The sequence below is a fragment of the Silene latifolia genome, chromosome 3, assembly GCF_048544455.1.
Source record: "Silene latifolia isolate original U9 population chromosome 3, ASM4854445v1, whole genome shotgun sequence".
NCBI lineage: Eukaryota > Viridiplantae > Streptophyta > Magnoliopsida > Caryophyllales > Caryophyllaceae > Silene > Silene latifolia.
Genome location: NC_133528.1, coordinates 50,872,431 through 50,891,821, shown reverse-complemented (window position 1 = coordinate 50,891,821; position 19,391 = coordinate 50,872,431). Strand labels below are relative to the sequence as shown.

The following is a 19,391-nucleotide window of genomic DNA, read 5'->3' as shown; positions in this document are numbered from 1 at the left end:
TCCGAATCCGCTCGGATTCTTCCCCGTGTACACACGGATTCGATTCCATCCGTGCACACTGCATTTCCCATACCATTCTTCCATTCTTTCTTCAAGTCTTTTGTTAAATGCGTTGTGGGGGCACTACTAAGGCATGGATAGCCTAGGCAATTGCCATCCCCACACTAAGCTAAAAGCACTACACATCAATTTAAATCGTTAGTCCCTCCCTCACTTTCTCTCAAACATGTCAATTATTTTGATCAAAGTAAATAAAAATCCAAAGATGACAAAAATGCAATACAAGAATTGAAATGTAAGTTAGGGAGTTAGAAATATTTACAAGTGGTGGTTTAGGGAGGACTCCACCAAACTCTCATTCTTGATGAGATGTCAAGGGGGCATGTCCAAAGGTGTTGTTGATGTTGCTCAACACCTTGAAGAAGTAATCAAAAGCTTGTTCATTATCATGGTAGAGGTTCTCAATAGACCGTGGCCCTTGTTGTTGGTCTTGATCGATGGCATTACCAATGTAGGGATTAAAAATCCCTTCAAATTCGTCGTCCCAAAGACCACAAACTTCATTGAGTTGATCATTGAAAATCTCTTGCTTAGATGGAGACAATTCTCCCAATTTCTTCTCTTGGCCAATGAGGCCATCCTCTTCTTCCTTGGTTGATTTTGATGAGCTTTGCAAGCTCTCCTTGTCACAATTCACTTGCTCTTTGAATGGAGCATCTTCAATTTTCTTCTTCCATTGGAGTTTCGATTTCTTCCTTTCATCCTTTCGGCTATAATGATCAATCATGAAACATGGTTCATGCAAACGAGGAGCTCTCATAGTCTTGTCAAGATTAAAAGTTATGCTTTCATCTCCCACTTCTAGAGTGAGCTCACCATGTTTTACATCAATCACCGCACCGGCGGTGTGTAGGAAAGGTCTTCCTAGGATGATTGGAATGTTGGAATCTTCCTCCATATCAACAATGACAAAGTCCACCGGGATGAAAAACATCCCAATTCGCACGGGGACATCTTCCCATATCCCTAACGGTGTCTTCGTCGATCTATCGGCCATTTGGAGTGTGATGTTGGTGAAGGAAAAGTAGATTCATATACATACTAACATACTCATATATGTCGAAATTAATTTGTTATAAAATTAAATGTGGATTTTATGCATGCAAACATTAAAAACAATTAGAGAAGAAATCATATTCTTACATTTGATGTATCGGTTTTATGGGCACAAAAGAAATCTCCTTTTCTTTTGTTCTTGAGCTTTCCATTAATGGATGAACATACATGACCTCAAAATAGAAGCCCTCCAATTAGTTGCACCCAAAACTATCCCTTAATCCCACAAACTAACAAGTACTAGATGTTTATATTGTGGTTTACCTTAAATTCTATTACTAATACTCATATACTACCTCTAGTAATCTTAGTAATTCATATGAACAATTTGAATCAAATACTCATCTTTTTTATGAAGATTGAGGAGAGAGAAGAGAGAATATACATGAACATTTTGCATGGTTTTTGAATGGTAGTGTGTAGGAAAAATAAAGCAACCAACACTACTCAATTAAGAGTGTGTGTGCCGCCCAACTCTAGCCCAAAGGAGCATAATTGCTTTTCTTTTTCTCTTATCAAAAATATAGGTGTGTAAGAAAGTGGAGTAGGTTGTAAGGCTAGTCAAGAGTAGTCATCATGATGTTTATTTTATCAAATAAAATAAAACAACCAAAACCCACTAACACACCCTCCATTTTCGGTCCATTCACTTAAAATGGACTACCATTTTATTTTGTCAATTTGTCATTTGTCACACAATATGTCACATGTAGTATGCTACATGTTATTAATTAATTTTAATGCATATTTATCACATAAATATCATTTCATGAATTAATTAAATTACATACAACAAATTGACAAGTGATACTTGATCACATAAATAAAATGGGTCATATAGTTATAATTCACAACTTCTTGTAATTATATTTAACCATTCATTCTTATCTTTATTGTTTCTCAAACAATAAATAATTTTAGCAACAAAGCATTTTATTACTAAAATAAATCTTATTTAATCACATTACAATAAGATGTCAATATTCTCTCTCACAAATCGAATTGTTCAATTTTAAGGAATTAATTAATCTGTATCGGTATACAACTAATTAACCTTTTCAATTAAGGGAATCGTCCTTTAGGTGTGACCTCAAGGGATCAACTGATCACCACCGTCGCACGACAATAATGTCAAACTCTAGCCAGCCAATCATTACCGATATGTGTGGACCAATTGACTATATATATATGTAATGTATCATCCCTTCCGTATTCTTGAAATGAGATTTAATAATGATATTTAAATCATATGATCGCACTATTGTTGAGGACACATTTCCCAACAATCTCCCACTTGTCCTCGACAAGTGTGCGTCACCAATTCTCTTGTCCTATTACTATCTCCCACTCAATGCAAGGTGTCTTTCGGGTCGTACTTGCAAGTGATCACATCGAGAGTGGTTTCCTCGATCTGGAGAATAACTGATTGACCGGAATTTATCCACCATGGATACCTTCCGAGCGTGGCCACGCATTTCCAGTTCATTACTCCTCGAGTGGCCCTGAGATATTGTTTTAACCCCGACAAGGGGTGGACAATTCCTATCGCACTTATTCCCTTCGACTAGCCACAGCCATCATAACCCAAAATATGCCCATTTGACCCCATTTACGAAGGTCGTAGTAACACAAATCAAAGTTAATCTGAAACTGTGCCACCTTAGGCGAACAGTCTTTAGTTAAAAGAATCGACTCATTAGAATACTATAGTAGCTCTCGCCACGACCAGGCTATATAAATTTGCCAGAACTCTATAAGCGGTCACTGCCCGACAAAGTGTTCCTAACAGTCTGCCTATGTGATCGACTAGTCATCTCACATGACTCTATGGCACTTGAACTTGCCATCAATCGCATCACACTCTAGTCACTTCGAGACGTCACCTCATACAAGTGACTATGGGCGAATACAATGTTAATCTGTGTTCACTTTAACGGGGTTCAATTGTCACTACAACCCGTTTGGATGTAACAAAGTATAAAGGAGTTTTTAAAGAAAAACTCGAACGACAAATGCGATTATCACATATGAATAGTCAATGCCTGATTATTATTTCATATTCTATAATCTTATTTGATCTTGCATGTAGTTGTTAATTTCAATTCAATTGAAATGACATGACTCATCATGTTTAGCCTTTGAGAAGGCTTTGGTTAGTAGGTTTTATCAATTTCTTGTACCTTACTCAACCTTACTACACACTCGTTTTCCTCTCGTAATGTATACATTTGCATCACAAACTTTACGAGTACGTGTCGAGATCCAATCAAGACATAGGCCCTCTTAGCCTAAGAATAGCTCCCACTGTTTTCACAAATGCGGGACTCATCCTCTTGCACATCTCATGATTGCAAGTGTACTCAATTTCCGTTATAAATATCTCTCATTGTTCTTTATTGCCTAGAACGATTCTAGAAAATCTACTTCTTAATTATCATAGCCACAATGGTGTCTTAACCATCCTAATGTGTTTTGATTATGGTTTTGTCGGAAACCATGCGCAACCTCAATTGTCAATTGTCACTTGTGTAACACCCTTACACAAAATTGCATCATAAACACTTTGCTTTACTTCCTTAATGCTTCTGCATGCACTTAAGGGTAATCTTTATATACTAGGTAAAGATTACTTAAATTCGATTTTTGAAAACAATTCATCATACTCAAAGTATATGAAGTGTTATACATCATTACTCATTTAATTGATCCGGCAGCGGAAGCAAATGGAATCAATCAAATATGTTCAATTTAATTGAACTAGTCATGAATCTTATCAACATAAGACTTCTTACTGACGCTAATATCATGTGGATTTATCTTCATAAATCTGGATATTCAAGATGCATTATATTACTCCAAAAGTCTTGAATCATTCTTAATGATCAATATGTCATCCACATATCGGACTAATTAAAACTTCTGTAACTCCCACTAAACTCCATGTATAAATACAACTTCTCGACTTATCGAGAAACGTTTTATAACATGATCAAATTATTGATTCCAACTCATTGATGTCCTATTTAAGACCCTCTCTTAAGTTTCACATTATCTTAGGATTGCAAGAATCTTCAAAACTCAAGACATGTATTGAATACATTCCTTCTAATTGAAGAAGTGAGTTTTAGATTCACTTGCTATGTATTTCATAATAATGAAATACAATCCCTAAGAAGATCCAAATAGACTTAAGCATTTCAATTAGTGCAAAACCCTTTGCAACCAATCTTGCTATGAAATATCTCTTTATTAGTGCAAAACCCTTTGTCACTAATCAAGCCTTTTTGTTTCGGATTTTCATGGCTCTAAGCCTTGTATTGAGTTGTGACTTTAAACACTCTTATGTAAGTCATATGTTCATTACTTTCTAGAAGTAATCAACTTGAATCAAACAATTTCTTTTGTAAGTTATAAGCTCTTTACTTTCTTAAGAGTAGCGTGAATTCATCATCTTTAACAAGTGACGAATTTTAACCTCCTAGGTTTTAAAGAAACAATATTTTACACAAAGCGTCTCATGTAGCCAAGAAAGACCAGTTTCTTGCGACATAACATTCTCTGTGGCATTCTTTGTGGCTCTTGAATAATTTCTCCCACTCTGTCTTCTAAAATAAACTTGTATTTTAGAAAGACAGCTTCATGAGCCGCAAACCCGTCGTGCTCGTGATAATTGTAAGGGAAAAATGAGCATTTGTTTCTTGTGAAAAACTTACAACCATGGTACCCTTACCATTTCATATCTCATATGATTCGATTTAGTGGAAAAATAATTTTAGACAAAATGATAAAATCCCCAAAAAAGATCAAGTAACTCAAAGTAACTTGATTGAAGTTCAAACCATATCGAATAGCGTTTGATTTCTTATCCAATCACACATTATTTCATAATGCGTGCTAAGAGAGATTAACTTGTGATATTAGATCACATTTCCATTGGCTTATATCAAAGTCTTCACTTTGATAATCCCATCACGACTAAATCGTGATTTCTTTAACTCTTTAAACTTCTTTAAAAATTTTAAATCGTTGATAAAAGAGAATGATCAACCTATTTTGGATCAATGATTTACAACCTCGATCTCCTTTTCAACCAAAAGGTACGAGACATCTTGCTTTGAATACAAGATACGCATATACCATTAACAATCTAATGGTTTCAAGAGTACTCGATAACTCTTTACGTTCATCATTCCAAAATTTAAGGTTTAATCTTGGGTTACCAATTTGAATCTTACATCATCTACATGATATATCATTCTAGTTTGTTTTAGAATATAATCACCTTGATAATGGGCTAGCCATACATCAAATCGTGGTGTATAGGGTCACAAAAGTGAAAACCCTTTTTGTATCTTAACAAGTTTATATTCTTATTTAGAGTTTATGCACTTAATAGTCACAATTAAGTACAACTTTAAATCCAAAAACTAGATTGAGTACACAATTACTCTATCTCTCGACATTATTGTTGCTAGTCGTCATATTCTAATCATCCTATGTATCAAGTGCAATGATGAAAACCTCCATTGGTTTCTAATATTGACGAAGTGGTACTAGCAAAATTTATGTTTAATCAAATAAACATTTAAAGAAGAACGTCCCATTAGATGTCCCACAACTAACTTGTTGATTCTTCAATAATTCGGGGCAGTTTCCTTTCTTGTGTCCAACCTTTAGGACAATGGAAACTTTATTGGTCGGGATTGATAGGTTTTAGTATCGTCATTCCTCAATGACTTTACTTTCAACATTACCTTGTATCAATTCCATTATTATCTTTTACTTCTTGAACCTCGTCCTCATCTTAACGGTTTAAGAGAATGCTCCCACTTATTTCAATGAGTCTTTGCTTTGAGAAGCAAAATTGAATTCACGAAGATCACTCTTCATTTGTTCGTTTTATTCTTAAAACTTTCATTGAAGTGGTTGCGTTATTTTGGTCAATTACGAATTCTTGACAAAACTAATTACCAAAACAATTTATCGCTTCAAGGTACTTAATTCACTTAAGTACATGAAAAATAATCCATTGTAAGTAGATGTGTTAGTCAAGAATCAAAAACCTGTTTGATAATGAATAACTTCAATCTATACTCTTTACAAGAGATCCTTAGCAATGGTTCATATGAGGTTTTAGAAGCAAATTCATATTTGTCTTTAGTTACGATGTTTTAATGGAGATTTGAGTCAAAATCGAAATGATATCGTATATGAATTGTGGTAAAGAAATAGAACAATATAAAAACGGAATAATGGAAAACTTAACATTTATCGTTTTATTAATACTTGTAAATAACAAGTAAAGCATTTACATAGTGACCTCTACCCAACTATGATAAATGATTCCAAGACCCAAATTCATATTAACTTGGGCACGGTGTGGCCGATGAAACCCTTATCAATATAACTCGGTGGATTAACGCTTTAATCGATTCTACTTTTAGAACTCTTGGTCGATAATATTACATTAACATATATCTTTAGCCCAAAACACATTCAACAAGGGGACGGTGTGGCCGATAAAACCCTTATCGAAAAACTTTTGTTGAGTTCAATCCAAATTTCGAATAAATGTGTCCATGATCCAAACCCACATTAACTTGGGCACGGTGTGGCCGATGAAACCCTTATCAACATGAATTCGGTGGATAGACATTTATCACCCACTTCCCCTACGTAACAAGGTTTGTACCCCGGTGTGGCCGAGTGCACTCCCTCATGAAATAGGTTTTCATGGTTTCTACTATTTGGTAAGGCTATGTCTCAATTAATTGTTTTAGCGAGAGGTCATGTCAATTTATCATCTATCACGTTTTAAGTGAACTAAAGCGGTGAACTACGATAATTTTAATTGACACAGTCGATAAACTCGATAAAATGACAATGCATGTTTAGTTATGGCGATTTAGCGATGCATGTGACATAAAATAAAATGCAAGCATAAAGATAAATAAATCCTAGTATGGCCTTTCCTAAAATAGTAAAACTATTTATCTATTACATATTCGGAAACCAACTCCATTGGTCCCTTGAACTTCGGTTGTGGCACGCATCTCGAGGTAACACCGTCTTTATGCATCGCCATTCCTGAAGAAATCCGTCTTTTGGAACTCCTGAATGAATAAAATTACATAATAAATTACATAATTTCCTATTATACATTTGTAACTAAAATAAAATAAATCTATTAAATTACAAAACGGTGATACGAGATCACAATAAAATTACAACCGAATCGATATTCCCATACATTTCGGGAAATACCAATTAAATCTAAGGCCATACTAAGTAAAATTACATAATTCAAAATTACATAAATTAAAATTATGACAATCATAAAGAAAATGCAGCATTATAATATGTATGAACATGCTCAATTTTATGCTAAATCGCCTTTTAATTAGCCAATATCGTATATTACTCGATTTTTACGGATTTGCGTGATTTCAACATTTTATAATCACCAAAATACATAAACTCATATTTATGCATAAGTTAATTACCCTAACCTCTTAGGACTCAAAATATAGTCTTCACTAATAATTTGACCATAATTAACCCATATTTTATAAAATTGTTCATAAATGGACTAAAAATTACAAAAATAAGCTATTAAACTTCAAATAAATCACAAAATTTCAAATAAATTCAAAATTTGAAATTTAAACTCATGAACATTCTGGAAAATTTCCATGACACTCATAATGTTCAAAATCTTAGGTTAAAAAATTTCGAAATTTTTCCGGAAAAACAATGTTGCGGTTTATCGATTTTAATAAAATAATCATAAAAACATGGAAAAATTATTTTCATTAACTTTTCAATTTTAGATCTGAAAATGATAATAAAATGCAACATTTGATGTTTTCCTTAAGTCATAGATTATGTTTTATTAATTTTCCACTAATAATGTCACTATTTATGCTATTTTTCTTCAAAAATCCATAAATCATGCAAAAAGACTTCTTTATAGCCAATTATTTTACACACATCTTGTAAAATTGCATGTGACAACATATTAATTTTCTATGACCAGATTCGAAATTTAACTCATATTAACCTATTTTTCACCTAAATCCGAATTTAATAATGAAAAATCCATTTTTCGAGCATAACAAGTCCAAAAATTATGAAAATTTACAGGTTATCTCAAAATAATATATGTGACAACATATCCAAAAATCAATGGAAAATTCGAAGTATAGCTAATTTTAGACCAAAAATGACACTTTTACTCATAAAATCACATTTAAATGCCATTCTTGTAAATTATGAACAATAAAAATCCGAAAAATTAACCAAAATATCCTAAAACATTTTAGGACCAGAAATATTAACATGCATGGATTAATTTCGTGATATCTCATAATAACACAAATTTTACAAGTTTTATTTGTTATTCTTATAACTCGGAAAAACTTTTAACCGATTTGCATGCAAACAACCGTGGCTCATGATACCGATTGAAGGAAAAGTAGATTCATATACATACTCATATATGTCAAAATTAATTTGTCATAAAATTAAATTTGGATTTTATGCATGCAAACATTAAAAACAATTAGAGAAGAAATCATATTCTTACATTTGATGTATCGGTTTTATGGGCACAAAAGAAATCTCCTTTTCTTTTGTTCTTGAGCTTTCCATTAATGGATGAATATACATGACCTCAAAATAGAATCCCTCCAATTAGTTGCACCCAAAACTATCCCTTAATCCCACAAACTAACATGTACTAGATGTTTATATTGTGGTTTACCTTAAATTCTATTACTAATACTCATATACTACCTCTAGTAATCTTAGTAATTCATATGAACAATTTGAATCAAATACTCATCTTTTTTATGAAGATTGAGGAGAGAGAAGAGAGAATATACATGAACATTTTGCATGGTTTTTGAATGGTAGTGTGTAGGAAAAATAAAGCAACCAACACTACTCAATTAAGAGTGTGTGTGCCGCCCAACTCTAGCCCAAAGGAGCATCATTGCTTTTCTTTTTCTCTTATCTAAAATATAGGTGTGTAAGAAAGTGGAGTAGGTTGTAAGGCTAGTCAAGAGTAGTCATCATGATGTTTATTTTATCAAATAAAATAAAACAACCAAAACCCACTAACACACCCTCCATTTTCGGTCCATTCACTTAAAATGGACTACCATTTTATTTTGTCAATTTGTCATTTGTCACACAATATGTCACATGTGAATTTTGTGGATTGTAATGACTTCATAGCAAACTTGACAAAGGTACTTCTATGGGTATCGGAAATAAAAGTTACCTCCGGATAATGCAAAAGTTGATCAATTACCGGAGTAGAAGGTGTTGTTGCTCCCATAGAAGGTTGTTGTTGTTGTTGTACTTCCAAGTTTGGTGTTGCCACCACCATAGCCAATGCTTTCTTTGTTTGAAGAGCCTTTTGCCTTTGTGAGAGTGCCTTAGCCTTTGGTGCCTTTGTTGCCTTTGTTGCTCCCTTAGTCCTTGCCATTGATGGACTAACCAAGAAAAGAATGAAAAATCTTCAATTTGTAGTATGCCCAAATCGATTTGAAGGTGAAAGGCTTTGCCTTTATGAAAACAAAAATCGACTCAAAGGTTGAAGATTTTGTGCTTGGTTTTGATTTTTGTTGAAGAAGGAGTGATTAATTTGTTGTTGGAAGGATGGTTTGATTTGATTTTGGTGAATGTTGTTGAGGGTTTTTGTTTTTGTGATGGAGAGGATGAGGGTTTTGATGTTGTGGGTAGTGTTTATGAATGAATGAATGAATGAATGAATGAAGGTGGGAGGGGTTTTAAAGAGACCGAAATTTTCGAATCTGCAGGGGCAATCCGTGCGGATTCTCGCCCAATCCGTGCGGATTCTCGCTCTTTCGAACTTTGCAAAACTCGCCTAAAGACGGGCGGATTTGTGACAATCCGCTCGGATTTGCTGAACACGGGGACGGGCGGATTTGCTTAAAGACGGACGGATTTCATCCGAAAATTTTGCTTGTTTTCCTCACCAAAAGACGGACGTCTTTCTTACAAGACGGACGGATTCTACAAGACGGGCGGATTCTTCACAGGGCCCGGATTCATCACGATCAAGAAATTTTCAAAATTCAGCTCAGTTCAGGACGGGCGTCTTTTCTGCAATACGCTCGGATTCTTCAAGACGGGCGGATTCTCTGGAATCCGCTCGGATTCTTCCCCTGTGTACACGGATTCAGTTCCATCCGTGCACACTGCATTTCCCATACCATTCTTCCATTCTTTCTTCAAGTCTTTTGTTCGTCGTTGTGGGGGCACTACTAAGGCATGGATAGCCTAGGCAATTGCCATCCCCACACTAAGCTAAAAGCACTACACATCAATTTAAATCGTTAGTCCCTCCCTCACTTTCTCTCAAACATGTCAATTATTTTGATCAAAGTAAATAAAAATCCAAAGATGACAAAAATGCAATACAAGAATTGAAATGTAAGTTAGGGAGTTAGAAATATTTACAAGTGGTGGTTTAGGGAGGACTCCACCAAACTCTCATTCTTGATGAGATGTCAAGGGGGCATGTCCAAGGTGTTGTTGATGTTGCTCAACACCTTGAAGAAGTAATCAAAAGCTTGTTCATTATCATGGTAGAGGTTCTCAATAGACCGTGGCCCTTGTTGTTGGTCTTGATCGATGGCATTACCAATGTAGGGATTAAAAATCCCTTCAAATTCGTCGTCCCAAAGACCACAAACTTCATTGAGTTGATCATTGAAAATCTCTTGCTTAGATGGAGACAATTCTCCCAATTTCTTCTCTTGGCCAATGAGGCCATCCTCTTCTTCCTTGGTTGATTTTGATGAGCTTTGCAAGCTCTCCTTGTCACAATTCACTTGCTCTTTGAATGGAGCATCTTCAATTTTCTTCTTCCATTGGAGTTCCGATTTCTTCCTTTCATCCTTTCGGCTATAATGATCAATCATGAAACATGGTTCATGCAAACGAGGAGCTCTCATAGTCTTGTCAAGATTAAAAGTTATGCTTTCATCTCCCACTTCTAGAGTGAGCTCACCATGTTTTACATCAATCACCGCACCGGCGGTGTGTAGGAAAGGTCTTCCTAGGATGATTGGAATGTTGGAATCTTCCTCCATATCAACAATGACAAAGTCCACCGGGATGAAAAACATCCCAATTCGCACGGGGACATCTTCCCATATCCCTAACGGTGTCTTCGTCGATCTATCGGCCATTTGGAGTGTGATGTTGGTGAAGGAAAAGTAGATTCATATACATACTAACATACTCATATATGTCGAAATTAATTTGTTATAAAATTAAATGTGGATTTTATGCATGCAAACATTAAAAACAATTAGAGAAGAAATCATATTCTTACATTTGATGTATCGGTTTTATGGGCACAAAAGAAATCTCCTTTTCTTTTGTTCTTGAGCTTTCCATTAATGGATGAACATACATGACCTCAAAATAGAAGCCCTCCAATTAGTTGCACCCAAAACTATCCCTTAATCCCACAAACTAACAAGTACTAGATGTTTATATTGTGGTTTACCTTAAATTCTATTACTAATACTCATATACTACCTCTAGTAATCTTAGTAATTCATATGAACAATTTGAATCAAATACTCATCTTTTTTATGAAGATTGAGGAGAGAGAAGAGAGAATATACATGAACATTTTGCATGGTTTTTGAATGGTAGTGTGTAGGAAAAATAAAGCAACCAACACTACTCAATTAAGAGTGTGTGTGCCGCCCAACTCTAGCCCAAAGGAGCATCATTGCTTTTTTTTTCTCTTATCAAAAATATAGGTGTGTAAGAAAGTGGAGTAGGTTGTAAGGCTAGTCAAGAGTAGTCATCATGATGTTTATTTTATCAAATAAAATAAAACAACCAAAACCCACTAACACACCCTCCATTTTCGGTCCATTCACTTAAAATGGACTACCATTTTATTTTGTCAATTTGTCATTTGTCACACAATATGTCACATGTAGTATGCTACATGTTATTAATTAATTTTAATGCATATTTATCACATAAATATCATTTCATGAATTAATTAAATTACATACAACAAATTGACAAGTGATACTTGATCACATAAATAAAATGGGTCATATAGTTATAATTCACAACTTCTTGTAATTATATTTAACCATTCATTCTTATCTTTATTGTTTCTCAAACAATAAATAATTTTAGCAACAAAGCATTTTATTACTAAAATAAATCTTATTTAATCACATTACAATAAGATGTCAATATTCTCTCTCACAAATCGAATTGTTCAATTTTAAGGAATTAATTAATCTGTATCGGTATACAACTAATTAACCTTTTCAATTAAGGGAATCGTCCTTTAGGTGTGACCTCAAGGGATCAACTGATCACCACCGTCGCACGACAGTAATGTCAAACTCTAGCCAGCCAATCATTACCGATATGTGTGGACCAGTTGACTATATATATATGTAATGTATCATCCCTTCCGTATTCTTGAAATGAGATTTAATAATGATATTTAAATCATATGATCGCACTATTGTTGAGGACACATTTCCCAACAGTTGGTGCATTTAAGCTCTCCCATCCCCAACCTTTTACTCACCGAGTATGGCATGACACTCACACTAGCCCCTAGATCACATAAGGCTTTGTTGATCGTTGTGTCGCCAATGGTACACGGTATTGAGAAGCTTCCCGGATCCTTTAACTTTGGAGGTGAACTCCCTTGAAGTATTGCACTACTCACCTTAGTGAAGGCGATAGTCTCAAGCTTCCGGATCGACTTCTTCTTTGTGAGGATATCTTTCATGTATTTCGCATATGTCGGCACGTGATTGATTAATTCCGTGAAAGGAATTGAGACTTCCAAATTCTTCACAATTTCCATGAATTTTCCAAGTTGATCATCAAATTTGGGCTTGGCTTGACGACTTGGGAAAGGAAGTCTAATCACAATGGGCTCCTTCTCCTTGGCCTTGTCTTCATTTTTCTTTGAACTTTCTTCTTTTGATGATTCTCCATCTTTGGAGTTTTGCACAATTTCTTCCTTTTCACTAGCTTCCACAACTTCATCCTCAACTTGCTTCTTCGGTGCTTCATACCTTGTACCACTTCTCAAATGAATGGCACTAACCGTTTCATGTCTAGGGGGATTACTTTGAGGTGGTAATTGCCCCTTTTGTCTTTGTGAGCTTGAAGATGCTAGTTGAGTCACTTGTGTTTCCAACATCTTGGTGTGAGCTAGAATGTTGTTGATGGTGGTTTCCTTTGCTTGGCTATCTTTTTGCATTTGAGTGAAAAATTCTTGTTGATTCTTTTGCATTTGGAGGACCGCTTTTTGGACATCAAAACCTTGGTCATTTTGGTGATTGTATGGATTTTGATTTTGGTAACCTTGGTTTTGATTGTAAAAGGGTCTTTGATTTTGGTTTCTCATGGGTGGTGGAGTGTATGTTGTTTGAGGGTTTTGAACATTTTGGCTTTTGTATGAGAGATTTGGATGGAATTTGGTGTTTTCATTGTAAAAGTTGGAATAAGGGGTACCACTCTTGTATGCTTGGAAAGCATTCACTTGTTCATTTGTTCCCCTACATTCACCTTGGTCATGTCCCAAAGTTCCACAATTCTCACATATCCCACTTGGGATTGATGAGGATGCCGTCATGGCATTAACATGATGCTTTGATGATTTTGAGTTTTCCTCAAGTCTAGCCATAGCTTGTTCAAACTTCAAGTTGATTGTGTCAATGTGAGCACTAAGTTGAGCACCTAATTGAGTAACGGAGTCCACTTCATGCTTTCCTCCTCTAGTAGTCTTGCGAGGTCTACTATATTGTGAGTTATGGACCGCCATTTCCTCAATCTTGTTCCATGTTTGATTGTCATCAACTTCGGTGAACATTCCATTTGATCCCATATTGAGAATGTTCCTAGAATCTTCATATAAACCATTCCAAAATTGTTGTACCAAAAACCATTCGCTAAGTCCATGGTGAGGACATGAGCGACAAATTCCCTTGAACCGCTCCCAAGCTTCATACAAAGACTCTTCATCCCTTTGCTTAAAACCCGTAATTTGAGCTCTTAGCATGTTAGTCTTTTCCGGTGGGTAGAATTTTTGTAGAAAGCTAGAGCCAACTTCTTCCAAGAATCTATTCCAAGGGTGGCCTTATCAAGGCCCTTCAACCATTAGCTTCACAAGCGGTGCCGATTAAGGAAAAAGGAAATAAGACCCATCTAATTTGGTCTTGAGTCACGCCCGTTTGAGAGATTGCATCACAATAGTCGCAAAAGGTTTCCATATGAGAATGAGGGTCCTCACTAGGCATCCCCCCGAATTGGCTCCTCTCAACTAATTGGATGAAGGCGGACTTGGCAATAAAATTTCCGGTTAGATGTTGCGGCGTAGGAGTACCATTTGGTAGATTCTCCTCGGTGGGTGCACGAGTGTGACGAGAATTTTGGCATTGTAGGTGAATTTTGTGGGGTATTGTGTAATGGGTTTTCTTCTCCTTCTATTGCGAAAGGATTGACAAACTCACTAGTGGGTTGGACAACTTCACTAATACCTCTTAAATTCCTCCTAACAAGTCTCCTATTGTTCGTCAAGGTTCTTTCGATTTCACGGTCAAAAGGTAACAAATCACCTTGTAACCTTCTAGACATGCAAAATATCAAACAACTCGAAAACAATTAGAACAAACCTTGAGGAGTTTTACTTCCTCAAGGAGAAGAAAGACACAACTAATGACAATAAAAAGAAATCTAAATCAAACAAACACCGTCCCCGGCAACGGCGCCATTTTTGATGCGATCCCGCTAAGTGTTCACAAATTAAGATGTGGTCGTTGGTCACGGTCGAATCAAAACACAATTTATAGCTCCACAAACAACTCTACAATTAGTAAAGAGGCAAGTAAAGGTCGGATCCCAAGGGACGGGAGTTGAAATGAGATTTCTATTGCAACTAGTGGTGTCTAAGGGGTGTCACAAATTGGGTTGATGTAGAAGGTTACTAAACTATAATAGCAATGAAAATAAACAAGCAAGATGAATTAAAGGGGTGTAAACAATTGATTAAAGGCACTAGGGTGTCATGGGATCATAGGGGAATCATGGGATATGATCATACAAACATGTTCTCAAATTATAAGCAAGCAATTATTGTTGTGATGGATTGAGTTGGGTTATATCTTACAATCCTAGGAAAGTTTGGGTCCCGGAGCCGAATCGATTAGATTGTACAACACCTACAAGTCGACGTAATCTTCCCTACTCAACAACATGCATGGTCTAATGAGACTCGAGTTGGGTTATGTCTTACAAGTCTCATTGAAAAGATAGAAGATGATAGTAAATGCAAGGATTCATAGGCTTAGCATTTCATCAAATATAACATGTGCATGAGTTGAGATCAAAACAAGCAAGCAAATAAAACATGAAAGCATATTAATTTAAGCATGAATCATTCCCCATGTTGGTTTCCCCTAATCACCCATTAACCCTAGCTAAGAGACTACTCACTCATTATCATGTTGATCATGCTAGCAAGGTTGTCAATCATACCAACAATATGAAACATGATGAATAAATGAAAGTAATTAACAATAATTAAAAAGGGATTAAGAGATTATACCTACTAATGATTCCAATAATAAAGCAAAGATAAAAGAAGTACTTGAATGCTTGATTGAGAGGTTGTCAATCTCCCAACAATAACCCAAATAATCTTCAATTACCCAAAATAAAGGATGAACAAAAGAGAGATTAAAGAACTAAAACTTGGATAAAAACTTGATTAATACTTGATTACAATATTAAAGAGGGATTTGATTGATATTAACTACACTAATTATTGATAAGAAGAACATGCTCCTCTAATTAGACTAATGGGGTATTTATAGTGGAAATTAGGGAGTATGCATTAGGGTTAACTAAGGGCTAAACTAGTAATTACACTTTTTAAGTTGAGCAAGGAGGAGCCGGTATTTTCTGAGAGAAGGGCTTCTTTCTTCGTAGCTTGGAGAAGACAATCCGTCTTTGTGCTAGAATCCGGGCGGAATAGGGTCGGGACGGGCGGATTCTAGCGTTGGAATCCGAGCGGATTCAGGGGAATCCGGGCGGATTGTGGAGGTGGAATCCGAGCGGATTGTGGCAAAGCCGCTCGGATTGTCTTCTTTGGGACGGACGGATTGGTGACAATCCGCTCGGATTGTCGATCGAACAAATCTTCTTCTTTTCTTCCCTTTTCTTCATAAATTCCTTGGGGATTTCCTTGGGGACTCAAGGATCTTTTCTCAACATTGCTCTTCTACTATGATATGTACAAAGGCCTTCTAATCTTGTCTCTCCTTGATGCTTGGTCATTGAATTCGATCAATTTAGTCTCGTTTTGCCATGAAAATGCAAGATTCTTACTCCTTTCCTACCAAGGGATCAAAATCTCAAAGAATATGCAAAACAAAGAACTAAAGATAAGAAATGACCCAAATAAGCACTAAAAAGCATGGGAACAAGGCTAATTCGGGGGCTAAATATGCGCCAATTATGGTCACATCAATATTTAATACATTTTATACATTTTGCATACTACCAAAATAAGAAGATTTAATCTCCTTATTTTGGGTAAGTAGAAAAACCGAAAAAAAAGAGAAAATAACATCTCTCATTTTCGGAAAAATGGGCCGATATTTTGGAGAAAAAAAAAATCTACCCTATTTTACCATATACACGGTTTTATAAGGTAAAAGGGAGATCATTATTTTTCCTAACCTAATTCTCCTTTGACCTAGCATTGCCTCTCATAAAAATACAACACAAACCTAAAAATTAATCAGTTAATTTGGGGATCGATTCTAGCAAGAAGCAAGGGCATATCTCACATCATCTTGGGTGCAACTGATAGGTGAATATCATTGCGATATTGTTCTTAGGCCGATTTTGCTAGGACCGAAGGTTGTTTCTTCATTCTCTACTTTTGTTTATGCAATTTATTTTATGACTAGTTATCATCATAATAGATTCGTTATAATCCTTAATAATAAGGGAAGTATACAGATTATTTCCCACAGTGTCGGTATGTTAATAATTGCTTTTTTATTTTTCATTATCAAGTTGTGGCCAGTTAAATACGTAATTGTTTAACAGGGGTTGTAATTATTAAATCGTGTAAACGTTTTATAATTCGTTAATTAATGTTTGTGTGTCGTTGAGGACTTTGGTGTATGGGTGCTCTCGTGGGATTGTGTACATTTGGGGTGGTTATTATTGATGTGACTCGTAATTGCGCATATTTAGTCCCCTAATTGAACCTATTTTGCATACTAATATAGCATTTCATGGCCATTTTATCCGTCAAATCCTTCCTATTTGGTTTTCCTATTACATTGTATATGTTTTGTAGGAAAGAAGATAATGAGGCGGAATTCCCCCTCTCCCGTGCATATTTGGAAGCTTTTTGATGATATTGGATTGACTAGTATGAAGAGGAGGCAAGAATGATGACCAATGATGTAGGAATAAAGAGTTTATAGAAGGGTCATAGGCTTAAAAGCAAGGACGACGAGAAGGAAGCCAATGCAAGAAGAAATTGCTCGGAACCCAAACCAAAAGTTGATTTTTTGGTTCTGAAAGTATGCTAGATGAAACGGCGTCGAAAAATCAAGTGGTCTAGGCTTTTGAATCACTCTAATAGGAGTCCGGATGAGAAAATGACGTCCGTTTTACAATCCGAGTTCAAATAGACAAGTTGTCCCGGGATCAGCGCGTCCCGAAACCAATCCGCTGGTCCCAAGCTGCAGCGCCATTTTCAGAATAGTTTGTTTGTGGATATGCGCAACCCGAGCTCGGGATGAGCATCCCAGTCCTAGGATATGCGCATCTCCTTCGAGAGGAGCATTTCCCTACTCAACATTTAGCAATGTTATTTACTAATCTACCCTTGCTTAACATAATGATGTACCACTATATATACTCCATTTGTAATAATCAAAGGATCAAGCTTTCTTAGATTAAATCAACTTTCCTTAGATTAGATTAGGAGTAGATTAGAATAGATTATCCTTTAATCTTTCCACAAAATTACACATTAATCTTTCCTTAATTATTGTTCAAGTTTATTATTGAGTAATTCAAGTTTATTATTGGGTAATTAGAAGATCATTTGGGTTTATTGGGAGATTGACAACCTTCCAGCAATCATCAAGTACTTCTATTATTCTTTGCATTATTATTTTGGAATCTCCATAGGTATAATTCTCTTAATCCCTGTTTTAATTATTGTTAATCTTTCTTACTTGTTCATCATGTTTTGCCTTGTTAATATGATTGACAACCTTGTTAGCATGTTAAACTTGATAATGAGTGAGTAGTCTCTTAGCTAGGATTAATGGGTAATTAGGGGAAATCAACATGGGGATTGATTCATGCTTAATCTAATATGTTCACATAATTAATTTGCTTGCTTGTTGTAATTTCAACTTATGCACATGTTATGTTTGATGAAATGCGAGCCTATGAATCCTTGCATTTTTTACCCATCACTTATCTTTTCAATGAGACTTGTAAGACATAAACCAACTCGAGTCTCATTAGACCATGCATAATGTTGAATAGGAAGGATTAAGTCGACTTGTAGGTGTTGTACAATCTAATCGATTCGGCTCCGGGACCCAAACCTTCTTAGGGATTGTAAGATATACACTAACTCGATCCCATCGCAACAATAAGTGCTTGCATATAATTAAGAACATGTTTGTATGATCAACTCCCATGAATCCCCTATGAACCCATGACATCCTAGAACTTTTAGTCATTTGTTTACATCTTTCCTTTTGTTGCTTGTTTATTGCTTTTATTAGATTAGAATCATCAACCCATTACAATTGTGACAACCCCAAGCACAACCATAATTAGATTGAACAATTTGAGTACCCCCCGTCCCATGGATCGACCTCGACATAACCACTAACTAGTTATTTGTTGAGAATTATAAATGTGTTTGATTGAGAGCCCCAACGACACTCTCATCAAAATGGCGCCGTTGCCGGGGACGGTGTTGTGTATTTGAATTATTCTTTTGTCTAGTTTTAGTTGTGCTTCTTCTTGAGGAATCTTGGTTCCTTAGGAATTTTTTCTTGTACTTGTTCTATTTCATATGTTTATCATGTCTACATTCACTTTTTGGCAATATGAAGATGAGTCATTTGATAAATATGTTGCAAGATTTGAAGATTATATGACTCATGCTTGGCACCATGGTTTTACTCTTT

General features: G+C 35.6%; 1 non-coding gene across 1 annotated transcript; it reads left to right on the top strand.

Annotated features, from left to right (window-relative positions):
- Positions 1–14,105: 14,105 nt before the first annotated feature.
- Positions 14,106–14,212, top strand: LOC141650653 (small nucleolar RNA R71). The gene has a single exon (XR_012546674.1). It is a non-coding gene; the product is annotated as a small nucleolar RNA R71 (small nucleolar RNA).
- Positions 14,213–19,391: the final 5,179 nt, after the last annotated feature.